This window comes from Coptis chinensis, chromosome 4 (genome assembly GCF_015680905.1).
Source record: "Coptis chinensis isolate HL-2020 chromosome 4, ASM1568090v1, whole genome shotgun sequence".
NCBI classification, from domain to species: domain Eukaryota; kingdom Viridiplantae; phylum Streptophyta; class Magnoliopsida; order Ranunculales; family Ranunculaceae; genus Coptis; species Coptis chinensis.
The window spans coordinates 8,118,843-8,133,018 of NC_141459.1; positions in this window are offsets into that span (position 1 = coordinate 8,118,843).

Below are 14,176 nucleotides of genomic sequence, written 5' to 3' on the forward strand. Positions count from 1 at the left end.
ACGCCTTAGGTTCGAACTAAACAAATAACCAACCAAGCATATTATATACGTACCGCATTTCATGCTCAATTACAGAGTGGGTCATCTCTGCCCAAGTACTTAGTTTGACCCACCCTTCTGCAAAACCATATACAATCATCTATCTAAAGATACATCATTAACCAACATATTACCATAATTAGATTATTTCAGGCTTTCTTTGCGTGTCCCTAAAATCACGTCGTATCTATGTCTTACCTAGTTTCCCTGGCTACCACAATCGCTTCCCAACGCCGAACATGTACATCCACATGTCTCCCCTTACATGTACATCCGTGCGTAACTACCTTGAGCAGGATGCCGCACACCAGGTAACCCTCACACGAAAGTCATTATGTAAGTACTGCTACTATTCGGCATAAAATATCGTGCGTCTCGTTCTAATTTTGCGAACAGAATAATCAAGCCACTATTCGGCTACGCCAGAAGGGCCAATCAAATTACTTACGCCCGAAGGGCCATTCAGATTCACTGAAACGCCAGAAGGGTCAATCAAATTGCACACGCCCACACAGGGCAAATCACATGAGTTGTGGTAGCTAGGTTCTAGGATTTTCGTTACGTAATTTATTCAAGTGTCATACATTTATGACTCATAATAATTCCATTATATCACGTGCAGGTCAAATACCTTATTGCACTAAGCCACAATATTTAGAAATATCTCAATTATATCTCATAACCACTTTCATTCTTTCACGTTCCAATATATTATTGCACTACGTCACAATCCCGTGAGAAATATCCACAAATACTCTACTAGTATCTCACAGATAAAATAATAGAGTGTTTATACATTTATTTCTCTAAAACTATTGCATTTAATATATATATATATATATATCCCAACATATTATAGAATGTCACAATTGCTTCAAACGTATCGCATACATTTTTATAGCATTTTAAAAATATTATATCTCCTAAAGTTTCTATCTCGTCCCATGTCAAAATATACACAATATCAATGTCAAATTTTTCTTAGATAATGACAACCAAATTTATACAAGCTTCCACAGCATTTTAACATTTGATTTGTCCATACAATTTACAACATAAAATGTAGCACAATTAAACAGTCCACAGTCCACAATCAAATCCCAAAAATCTAAAGTCCATGAATCTAAGTCCGTATGCAGTTTAATACTCATAAAAACATATATATCAAATTCTTATTATCAGAATTTCCCTCTAGTTACGTGCCAATATTTATATGCTTTACACACTATTTACATCAACTCTTAATTAAATAATGACAAACAAGGTTATACAATTTTCGATAATATTTTATTATTACAATTGTCCATATTCTTAAATATGTGAAAAACTGTAAAAAGTCAACATTTCAAAGTCAACTGTCAACGGTCAAAGTCAACGTCACTACGTCATTGTCAAAGTCAAACTGTCGTTTCCATGTTCGACAGGTTCAGGGTCATAGCCATAGTTCATGGCTAAGGGCAATGTGCATGGTTCATGGGCTCATGACCAAGGTAATGGTTCGGACCCAACTGGCCAAGCCCAAACCTTAGAACCCGAAAGTCTAAATATTGAAAGACCCATTTGAATATCTATTAAGTCCTATGGACTGCCCCAAATAAATATTAGAAACTGGCCCAAAAGCTTAAACTGAACTGGCCCAAAACACAAATGGGTTCGGCCCAAATATTTAACTGAAACCGGCCCAAAAACTTTAAACTGAACTGGCCCAAAACAACTTAAAATGAAATGGGCCCAACACAACTTAAAATGAAATGGCCCCAAACACTTAAACTAGCTAAGGCCCAACCACCTAACCTAGCTAAGCCCAAGGCCCAAGCCCAACTAAGAGGAACAGGTCGTCCTCTTCCTTCTTCCTCCCAGCAGCCTACACCACCGCACTAGCTCACGCCGGCCACCACCATCTCCCATTTCAACCAAGCGGTTTTAACCCCCATGAAAACCCCCATCTACCAATACCATCATAACCCGATTCCCTCATACTGCGAAACTCAACCCCGACCGCCATTGACGCTATTCCAAGCTCCTCTCAGCCCTCAATCGCAGCCCTCATCCCCTCAATCAATCCTCCTAATCCCATCACCAACAACCCCTTTTAAATACCCAACCAAAACCCAAACAACAAAGTTTAATATAACTGGGCGATTTTCTGTCGGCCGCCATTAAAGCTTCTTCTCCGAGCTCCCAACTGCCCCCAACAGCACTCAAACATAAATTCTCCCCAACGCCACAACATCCTAACCATCCCAACAACGAGTTCCAACCAAACAATTGGGACGTTTTCTCGGTTTCGGTTTGGCTCACCGCCATTAACGAAACTCCAAAGCTTGAACCGTTCTAACAGTTTTAATGAAGGGCTTCAACAGCCCAATAAGCTAACCAGTTTTAACAATAACCAGCGGAATAATCACAGACGATGAAGAGCATAAAACTTTAACAGAAACCTTGTACTCTAGTAAAACTGTTATCTGTATAGAAACTATATACTATAGACGAGAAAAAGAAGAAAACTAAACTACTCACCTTAATTAACCGCTCGACGAATCCCTCCTAATCCGAGTCGTCGCGCTCCAACGCTCGAGCAAACAAGCCGCCTCCATTTTTATTATGTTTTATTCTCTAAAAACCCTATTCTCTAGAACAATATGAATATATACTCGGGTTTGAAACCCAAGCCCAACACAGACTCGGGCCCAGAAACCAGGCCCACATATCTCAAATCCAATCCAGCCAATTTTAAATAAATAATTAAATTAATTAATTAATAAATAAATACGTATTTTAAATACAGGCGTTACAGAATGAGTGTGAACTGTGAAGTGGGTTTTTATATTGATGATTAAATGCACCAAAAAGGAAGGAAGAACGAACGTAGCGACCCAGATTTCATTTCATTGCATCAAACTTTAGTAAATGGGTCAATGTACTTCAAAGGTACACCTTAATCACTAAACTTTGGAGTATTACACGAAGAACAATATCCGATAGCATCCGATAAGGAAATTTGATAAATTTTAGTTCTTCATTTAATACTCACATTGTGTTATGAACAGTACCACCCCACCAACTATTCCTGCAAACCAAAGCCATGAATGAGTTATAACACAAGAACCCCGCAACCATACCTGGATCAAAAAACAAAAAAATTAAAACCTATTATATGAGATAAACAACTCTTAATAATCAACCAAACATAAATTATTCTAACCATTTCGCTGAATTTAACTAATAAATCGTCAATCACTTCATCTGAACTCCAAGTAATCATTCTAAATCGAGGAAAAACAATCAAAATGTCACAATGAAACACTACATTACATATTCATACAAACTTATAACATGTAAAGCAAAGTAAAGTTACAGTTTATTCAATCAATATACCTTTTGCTAGACAAAGCCATCTCAATAGGTAGTTCTTCACTATCATCAGTTGATCTAAGATCAGTTCGAACTCGATATCAACATCGTTTCGAATGCATTTTAGCTGCACGTACAATGTAAAGCAGTTTTCCCAAACTCAATCACTTGAACACCTAGATCAATTTTTCCAACCATTATAGCTTCAGCACACTCAACCGAATCAATATGACACGCGAGAAACTACTTATCTTTCTCAAAGCAAATCTTCCATCATTCACTTCGGCCAAGTGTTCATTAGGAATTACTTGAAACCAAGTTTTTAGACCGATTAACAAACTTATCTTTCTCATCTTTAACAATCATCTCAATTAAACGCTTCTCGGCCTTTAATCGTGATCAAGATCGTTATCGAGAGAAGAAAAATCAGATCTTTACTCGGCCCCGACATGAATTTGGGATATAAACTTCTTTCGCAGTGATTTGATTCAAACATCATCGTTCTGCGTAAATTTGTTCAAAAACACAAATCAAAGACAGAAATCGAAGTAAAACAACATTTCAAAGTGGTTAATACGAGAGAAAGTGAAGTTGATTACCGTTTCCATGTTTGAAATCGATGTTCGAGAGAGAGAGTGAGAGAAGCGAATGATCAAAACTAGGGTTGAAACATTTGCCGAATTTGCCAATGGCAAAAATTGTGTTATCAAGCACCGCCTAACCTGGCAAATAAGATTTGCCAACATTTGCCTGGTGATGAATCAAGCAGCGGCAAAACTCTATTTTCCTGTTAGGTAGTTTGCCGGCAAAATTTAAAGTGGGAAAATGTTTTCTCATTACATATTTGCCCCTTAAGTGGGAATATTTATCAAGCACGCCCTAAAAGATAAATCCAAATGCAACCAGAATTGAGATAAAACATTTACAAAAAGATAAATCCAAATGCAACCAGAATTGAGATAAAACATTTACAAAAAGATAAAACTTGTAATAAGATATTAGTGAAGAAAGATCTAATAAGTTTGGAGAGACTTGAAAATAGTGATTATAATCTTTCTTCCCACACAGTGGCGGAGCCAGGAAATTAAGTGAGGGTGAGCCAACCCCAACCCAACCAAGCATAAAAAAAAACTCATTTTTTTAACTAATTATTCACAACTTATTTGAAATTATTATTTGTCACACAAAATGAAAAGAATCAAAACTGAATGCTAGTGCAAATCTCTACTAGACCCATTAGTATTGTTATGTACTAATGTCCATATTTTTATGAATAATTTCAACAATTCTTGTGCATCCACATTTCTTATTTTCTAATTCTCTTAGGTGTTCTAGATATAATTCGGTCTTACTAATGTCACATAGAGTGATGCAATTGTTCAAAGAGAGGCTTTGTTTTTTGTTGAAAGGGGTCGGGACTATATGCATAGATTATTCCAAGTTATTCAAGGAATTATATACGAACTGAAATTATTTTTACCGGATTGCGAGGTCATGAATAGTAATTTGGAACTTCAATCATCATCTCTAGAATTACAAGTCAATCATTAGGTCCAGTATAGTGTCTCGGATCAACTATCCATAGTGCGCATATCGCTTTTGCTTTAACTTTGGTTACTACAAGTCATAGACATCATCTGACTAATGCAATTTAGATTTAAAGACACGAAACCCATGCGCCGCGCCGATGCCACAACCAAATTTCGGAGGACTTGTCAGTCTGATCTGCTGAGAGAGCTTGAGCCAACTGATGTGAGCTAGCGCGTTTCAGATCTAGGTAGTACAACTTCCCCCTTCTAGTACCACAACCAATTGTCTTCCGAGTTCGGATGTCCTTAAAAACACAAAGGTTAGGCCAGAAAATCACAACACAATGCAACACACAGGTTATTTGAGCAACAGATAATAAGTTATGGTTGAGGGAAGGTACAACTAAGACAGAATCAAGATTCAAATTATGTGAAATAGTAATTGAACATTCTCCAATCACAGGTGAGGGAGTGCCATTAGCGGTAGAGACTGTATGTTCTGTGGACTGCTTCATAAACCGAACATGTTGATTGTTAAAGGTCATGTGATCCGTAGCACCGAAATCAATTATCCATATACTACTACTACTACTACTATTAGATGCAGAAGTATGGAGAACCTTACCAATGTTACCTAAAGTAGCAATCAAAGAGGAAGCTTCTGCAACATCAGTGGGAGGTTTGGTCATGGCAACAGAGGCTTCGTGGTTTGGCTTCGAATTGAGCTTGCGCGGCGCCTCCTCTGGATCCCACCAATCTAGATAGCCAATCAGGTCATAACACCGTGCCTTTGTATGGCATGTCTCACCATAGTGAGTGCATATACGTTCAGGTTTGGCAACACCTATCTCATAGCTATCCTTATGTGATCGTGCTTGGTCAGAATCAATTTTTGGAGCATATTGCCGAGACTGGGGCTTGGTGCGGCGAACCATCAAAGCGGAAGACTCAGGATTGTCTAGTTCAATATATATTCAAGTTATCCCGGCGTACATCATCTCGACGAACATAGGCATAGGTGTCGTCGAGATCTAACTTTGAGTTCTTCCGAAGAACTTCACCTCTGATCTGTTCGAACTCTGCATCCATACCCCTTAGAAAGATGTGCACTCGCAACCATGCGACCGATTTCTTATATGTGAGAACATCATCAGGATCCTTCATGACAACTTTATCACAATAATCTAATTCTTGAAAATTTTTTATAAGCTCACCGTAATAGGTTGATAGAGGGTGACCAACTTGTTTGGTGGAGAAGGCACGCTGATTCAATGCGAAGAGTTGTGTCTTCTAGTGGTGGGAAATCCTAATTAGCTCATCTAGTGGGGGGTTAATACTCGTTAACCCAAAAAAAATTTACCTTGCTTGAGTGCTCTATGTAACTTCGAGAGATGTTACAGACATCCTTGTACAAAATTTGCAACCATAGTCTGAAATACATGTGAGGAAATAGAGAGGAGATCTGAACTAAGACATACCTAAGGAATAGTTAAAAGAAGTTGCAGTTAACTCAATTATGATATACACTGAGTGATACGTAGAGGATGAGACTTGCTACATCTATGGCGATTAGTTTGTAGTAGTAGTTGTGATGATTAATCCAAATTTACATTGTGCTATGATCCAAACCACCACATTCTTTGAGAAACTGTAATGGCATATTTCCATATGAAAGAACTGGCCTGATGATAAGTATGCAATTTGTTTAAGATTTTCTAGGTACATTGTACTCATTGTAATCTCTTACTTAACTCTGTTTCATACAAATGGGAACTAGCATTCCCTATTGCAGATTCATTATGCCTTTAACCTGTTCATCCAGTACAAATTTGATAGAAAGTAATTGTAATACATAGATTTTTATGACTTGTGCTAAGAAGTAGGTGTTAGCAGGGCTATTATAGTATTTTCCTATATTACCTCTGTAATTACTTTATTACCCTTTCTAGGGTTTCTATTATGATTCTATAAATATAAGTGATGAGTTCTCTCATTCACTTAACTTTTCCCTAAATTACTTTCTATATGGCATCAGAACCATTAAAGCAAATTGTTCTGATCGCAACCTAAGCTTCCACGATTTTTTTTCTTCTTCTTTTCTGTCTTTCCTTTTTTTTATAACCAATCGCGAGATGCGATAGGTGTTGATCTGAATCTCAGATCTGTTTATTATTTTTAAGGTAATTATTTAATCAATATGACTAATAGTGATGAGTCTACTATCTCGATTGTTTCTTCGGTTAGAACGGGTGAAGATGTCCAGTCCTTCTACCCTGTTCATGATAATCCGAATTTGAAAATTACCTCACAGCTACTAGATGGTTTGAACTATGTTCGATGGGCAATACCGTAAAACCTGTTTGTTGGAGGCCGTGGAAAGATAGGATTTCTTCTGGGCACAGAAAAGGCACCTGTAGAAACTGATCCGAAGTATGCTAAGTGATTCTCATATGATTCTATGGTGAGGACTTGGTTGATTAATTATATGCAACCAATGATTTCTGCTGGCTATTTGTTTATAGACACTGCATATCTTATTTGGGAATCTCTTCGTACAGTATATTCTCAAAGACATAATTGAATAATGCAAGGAGTTCCCAACTTTCCAATGAGATTGGAAATTTCAAACAAGGAACTCGATCTCTACTTGGGGCGTACTATGTGAGACTTCGATCTGGTTGGGAAGAACTATCTCATTATGATAGTTTTATTGAATGGCCAGCTAATGCAACAGAGATTTATATAAAAATTGTGGAGAAGAATCGAGTATTTTAGTTTCTTGTTGGGCTCAATCCTAAGTTTGAGTATGTTGTTGTTCATCTGCTTGACAAGCATCCGTTCCCAACTCTCGAGGAAGCACATGTCTATTGTCTCTCTGATCAGAGTCGTCGAGCACCTGTACCTCATACTCCTGGTCTTCTGTCTGAGACTTCTGCTATGGCAGTCCGTTATGGTTATCCGCCACCACCATCAGTTCCTCCACAAACTTTCCGGGCACCATTACCTGGGCTTTTGCCATTGCCAACGGTCTCTAGTAGTTCTCGTCCTCCAAACAAGAAGTGTGATCATTGTGGTAGATTTGGGCATGTAAAGGTAACATGTTATCAATTACACGGTCGTCCTCCTGGTTTTCAACCACCACGATCAACATCTCAGTCCTCATCATATCACACCTATCTGCTGACTCTAGTACATTAGAGTCGATCTTCTGCTTCTAGTGCTCTTTCTCCGGAAGAGATTAGCAGGTTCTGGCAATTTCTTTCTATGTCTTCTCAACTGGGACCTTCTCATGCAGGTAATTTTGCATTTGCCGATAGTACTTCTGCATCCCGGACTGCGCCCTAGATTGTTGATTCGGATGCCACTGATAATATGACTGGTATGTCTTCTCTTTTTCGGAATTATGCATCTAGTTCTTGGAAACGGACAGTTCATCTTGCCAATGGGGTTGAAACGCCTATTGTAGGGCAGGGTTGTATCCCAATTACTGATTCCTTTTTGTTACCTGATGTTCTTCATGTCCCCAAGTTGACCACCAATCTTATTTCTATTAGTAAACTTACCAAAGATGTAAACTGCAATGTAACCTTTTATCCATCTTATTGTGTTTTTCAGGATCTGGTGTCGCAGAAGGTGATTGGCAGTGGACGTGAAGAGGGTGGCTTATATGTACTAGATAAACCTGTTTCTTCAGTCTTTCCCCATGCCCTCCAGTTAGAGTCTTCGTCTGGTAGTGAAAATGTAGAGCGGGTGTTACGTTGGCATCACTGCTTAGGTCATATTTCTTTTGAGTATCTACGTTATTTGTTTCCATCTTTCTTTTCCAAAGTGTCCATGTCAAGTCTATCTTGTGAGACATGTGAACTGGCTAAACATTATTGTAGCCCTTATCCATTAAGTAGTAATAAAACTTCGTCTTTGTTTGATATTGTGCACTCCGATGTTTGGGGTCCTGCCCCGGTCACTTCTGTTTTAGGGTTTCTTTATTTTGTGTTATTCATTGACGATTTCTCTAGGTGTACTTGGGTTTATTTAATGAAATCAAAGGATGAAGTCTCCTCCATTTTCCAGAGTTTTACTGCAATGGTTCGTACACAGTTTGGTACAACAATTAAAGTCTTTCGTTCCGATCAGGGTGGGGAATTTCTGTCTCATAGTCTTCGACAGTTCTGTGAGGCTAATGGTATTTTGCATCAAACCTCTAACACTCAGACTCCACAGCAAAATAGCAAGTCAGAAAGAAAAAACCGTCATATTCTTGATCTTGCTCGTGCTATGTCTATTGGCATGAATGTTCCTTCACGTTTCTGATCTAATGTTGTCCTTACGGCGGTGTATCTCATTAACCGTTCTCCATCTCGAGCTCTTGGCTTTCTCACCCCGTATTCCATTATTTATCCTGATCGTTCTGATTTTCAAATCCCACCTCGTGTTTATGGGTGTATTTGTTTCGTCCAAGTCACTAGGTCTATCTCTAAATTAGATCCACGTGCCTTGAAATGTGTGTTTCTGGGTTACTCTCATACCCAGAAGGGTTATCGGTGTTATCACCCCTCATCGCATCGTTGTTTCATCTCCATGGACGTTACCTTCTTAGAACATGCTACATTCTTTTCAGGTGATATTCTATCTCAAGGGGAGTGATTTTCAGTATTCCCTTTTCCTCATGAGGATTCACATTCGGTTTCTATTTCTTTTCCACTTCCGGTGAGTGTTCAGCCAGAGCCTATAGTCTCCCCTCCAATTTCACATTTGGTTTCACCTCCTTTACAGGTCTATACTCGTCGATATCCAGGGCGCCAACCTTCTCCACCAAACTGCCCGACATCTTCTGTTTCTCCGAGTTCACCACTTGCCGCTGATTCACTTTTATCAAGTATTGAACCATCTCCTATCCCTCCTGTACCAGTTACTATTGATGTTGATTTACCGGTTGTTGATAGAACTGATACTCCACCTATTGCTGTTCGGAAAGAGAAGCGTACTGCAGGAATGACAGTAGGAACAAACTCTAGAGTCACCTTTCAACCAAAAACAAGTCCCCTTTTCAACAATTGAATCATTGACAGAGTCACAGTAACATAATATAATCAAACCTCATCAAGTCCAGATCCGCCTGAGAGATATGGAACCAAGGAAAACGCAGATGCAACAAAATCTAGCTGTATACTCCATCAATTGATAAGCATCTGGAACACTAATGGGTCTAGAAATTCACACTAAAATTTCGTTATAACCTTAAAAATATAATAATAAAAATCATCCTGTGCAAAGAATTCATTGTTCATGACTTTCCACCTCTCTTATATTTCGCCTAACAAAATGACAGATGAAAAGCAATGAACACGAGATCTTTGGAGGTTGAACGGACAATAACATTTGTGTGCAACAGGATGAGTTCTTGGAGACAATATATATAGGCCTTAATTGGATGAACGAATCCGAGAGGCTACCACAATGCAAATTAGGGAATATCTCAAATGCTATTATTCTGTTTTAAGTTTGGCATGCCAACTTACAGTACAAGTCTATACCATGCATCTAAACTAGGAAAGCACTAAATTGCATTCAATCTCAAGATATTTGATTCTGCATCAAGTCTGGCATGCCAAGTTATCTAAACATATGGTATACCTAAAGGTCACTATACCTAGTTCACACATGATTCTTGTAATCGATCGAGATTGACAATCCTACAAGTGATATGATCGAATCAATGGGATGATTAGTTACTACAAAAAACTTGTCTTATCACACACTCGATTTTTGTTTAGAGTATTTTTTTTTTAGGCAAAATGTGAATATTATATATAATAATAAGATTTTTGTTTAGAGTAATGCTCTACTCTGATGTCTACCATGTAGGCTCTATAGTGTAGGGTTTGTGAGAGCAACATGCTCAAAAGCGCCAATAGGGTGCAAATCTCCTTACCTTAAATCCTAAAATTTCCTATAATAAATCAGTCAAACAAGTTTGCTCTACCTTGAACTAAATAATTTTATGGAGGGCCAAACGGCCATTCAATCAGACAACCTATCTCTAATCTCTCGATTATGCAGAAAAGAAAGATAGCAAAACTAAAATTAAAGGACTTGTCATACGCCTTCTGCGCTGCTTACTACAAAGCCACCAACCAACACCCACAGAGATTCCTAAAATGAAGAAAAAGTTCCAAACTGATGTCAAGCCCTAAGCATTACTCAGATAATAAATCTTGTTCTATCAATTCCTCTTACAGAACAAGCTAGATATCAATTCCTCTTACAGAACAAGCTAGATTACAAAACAAATCTTGTTTTGTATCCTCCGTGGCACACACACACGTTGTTAAGCACCGTCCTCAGGTTTTTCCTGTGCCATTTTTCTTTCCAACAATACCCCTAAACAACTGCGAGTCCTTTTAGAAATACTCAAAAATAAAGAAATTATACAACAAATAGAAACCTGGTTTGGCCTTTTCTCATGCTCTGTTAAGGCTATCAAGCACACAATCCTCCAGTAAGGCTTGACGCCGCCGCCATTATTTCCTCTCTATGATCTTGTATCTTAATAGGGAAAAACTTGGAGCTAGATTATAATATTCCTTATAAGAAAAAAGTTTGTAACAAGTTCAGGAAGATCACAGGTAACTTTGTCCCTAATCAGATAGTTCGAGAGATCAATTGGTTGGATATTCCAGACCATCTTCTAGCTTTTATTTCCAAGAAGTTAATCGATATCAAAGACTATATCCGATTTGGCACTGTTTGCCAGTCATGGCTGTCTAGTTATTTGCAAAACCGTAATCTGCGCTTTCGAGAACTTCCGGCCCTCATGCTTCCTACTGAACATGACAACCAACACAAGCAAACACAAAACTTGTACAGCCTTTCCAAGAAGGGACTTAGCGATTTTCGGGTACCAGTGCCCCACAGGCTGTTTTGCCGTGGTTCAAGTAATGGCTGGTTGGTAACTGTAGATCCGGTTTCGGTTTCACTAGAGGTTCATCTGTTGAATCCCTTTTTGCCAGTTAACAATGAGATCAACTGCCACCTTTAACAACGTTTTCACATGAAAGGGCCGAAAGATTTGATGAAGGTTTCTTACAAAAGGTAGTTTTGTCCGCCGGTGTCAAATTCAAATTATGAAGTAATGGCAATCTACAGTGAGTATTCCAGACTGGCCTTTCTGAAACATGGTGGCAAGACTTGGACCTTTCTAGACTTAAAATACCAGAGCATGGATGATGTTATATACTACAAAGATCAATTTATGTCGTTGACTACAGAGGAATAGTTTTTTTTTTCTTGTGATGTGAATGATCCTCATCCTAAGCTTGTGAGAGTACGTAGGAAGACACCCAGGATTTGTTGGGGATTATACCAATACCAATCGATTCCCCAACTACACAGATAATTTGTATTTGAACACAATTCAACTCTGGACAAAATCTAAATATCAACTACAGCCTATACTAACATGCCCAACTCGTTAAACAACTATCAACAACAAATAATAATGAAAAGCAGTAAAGGCAAACCACAACACAAAGATTTACCGTGGTTCGGCCAATAATGCCTACTTCCACAAGAGCCAGTTCTTTATAAAGTGGGAAAGAAGATTACAATCTCTCCTTTCAGTCTCTCACCTTACTAGATCACTCTTATCTCTTTACAGGGTTGTATCTCTGTAAAGGTTATCTCTCAATCTTGATAGCTTTCAAGATTGGGTTTCTCTCTCTTTGTTTTAGTCTAGATTCCAATCCTTCTGACTTGGTTAGATTAGGTTTTCCAAAACTTTGATTTTGGTTTTTATATCCAAAAACCAAATTTCGCGGTTACTGTAGCAAGGCCCACAAACATTAGACCTGGGCGCAGGTGCGCCCCCCTTGAGCGCGGGTCGCGCCCAAACACTGGAGCCATGAGCACAGGTGTGCCTCATCTGAGCGCGGGTCGCGCCCAAACACTGGACTGATTCAAAGGCACGGAGCAGAGTCGCTTACTCGGCCTTGGCGCTCGACATATCAACGCCGAATCAGCTCCGTTTCTCTCCAGCTCTGTTTCTCTCCTCATGTGAGGGATAACTCCAACAGGATTGTCTCATTCTTATATATACAGGAGGAAGAAGTATATCGTGGCTTCTTGTGGGGACTTGTTGCAAATTAGGAGGAGATACAAGGTTGCTGATGGTTCATATTGCACAGTTGGGTTCGAAATCTTCAAACTGGATATAATCTTAGCAACAAGTGGGGACGGCTAAAGAGCTTAGGCGGGCGAACACTCTTTTTAGGGAATAATTCTTAGCTTCCATGTCTTTGTCATCGACAGAATTTCCAGGATGCAAGCCAAATTGTATCTATTTCACAGATGATACCTACGAATGCCAAGGCTACGATGGACTTTTTGATGATGGATACGAGGAGCCTCTTGATGATATGGGAGTCTTCAACTTTGACGACAGTAAATTTGAACCTCATTATCCAAGGAACGCCAAGACTATCTTTCCGCGCGCGCCCCATCTGGATTCAGCCAACACTACAAGGCTCCTGCAAGTGAATCACATGTGCTAATCCTGGAGTTCTATTTGCCGCGGGAAATGCATTTATCTTTGAAGTGTTCTATATGCTTCACAGCAGGTTTTATTTTAGTCTTGGATTAGTTTGTTATTGGTCAAGTCTTAGCTCTTGGATTTATGGAATGCAACCTGCTGAAGAAGGTGGGAAGATTGAATTAAAAGGTTTTCCGACTTTAACTGGTAACTGTCTCATGATCCGCTTCTTTAAATCTAATCGACATCAGTCGGATGATTCTAATATCTAGGACTTGTGATAAACATTTGAGCCTTATCATTCTTCGATTTGGATGTGCTTTAGTACTTAATTGATTTCGTATATATGTTAAAGCTCATTAAGCCGGACTAGTCATTTACAATACTCTTGATATGGCCCTGACAAATTAAGCCAAAGCCATATGCATACAATGGAAAGTTGATCCGATATGCTATAGTGTGCATAATGATTAAATTTGAATTCTTGAGATGATTTAATTGAAGTTCCAAATTCCTGTTCATGATGACCGCCCAATTATTTGGTAAAAGTAATTCAAACACAGAGCCCCCCTTTCAACAATTGCATCACGGGTAGAATCTAATATTTTGATTCAAACACACAAAATTGAATAATGACTTAAACAAATTTTATTATATCAATTCAACCATTTATATTAAACTTTATGAACAAAAAAATTTACTACTTTATACCGATACATCTCTTTTC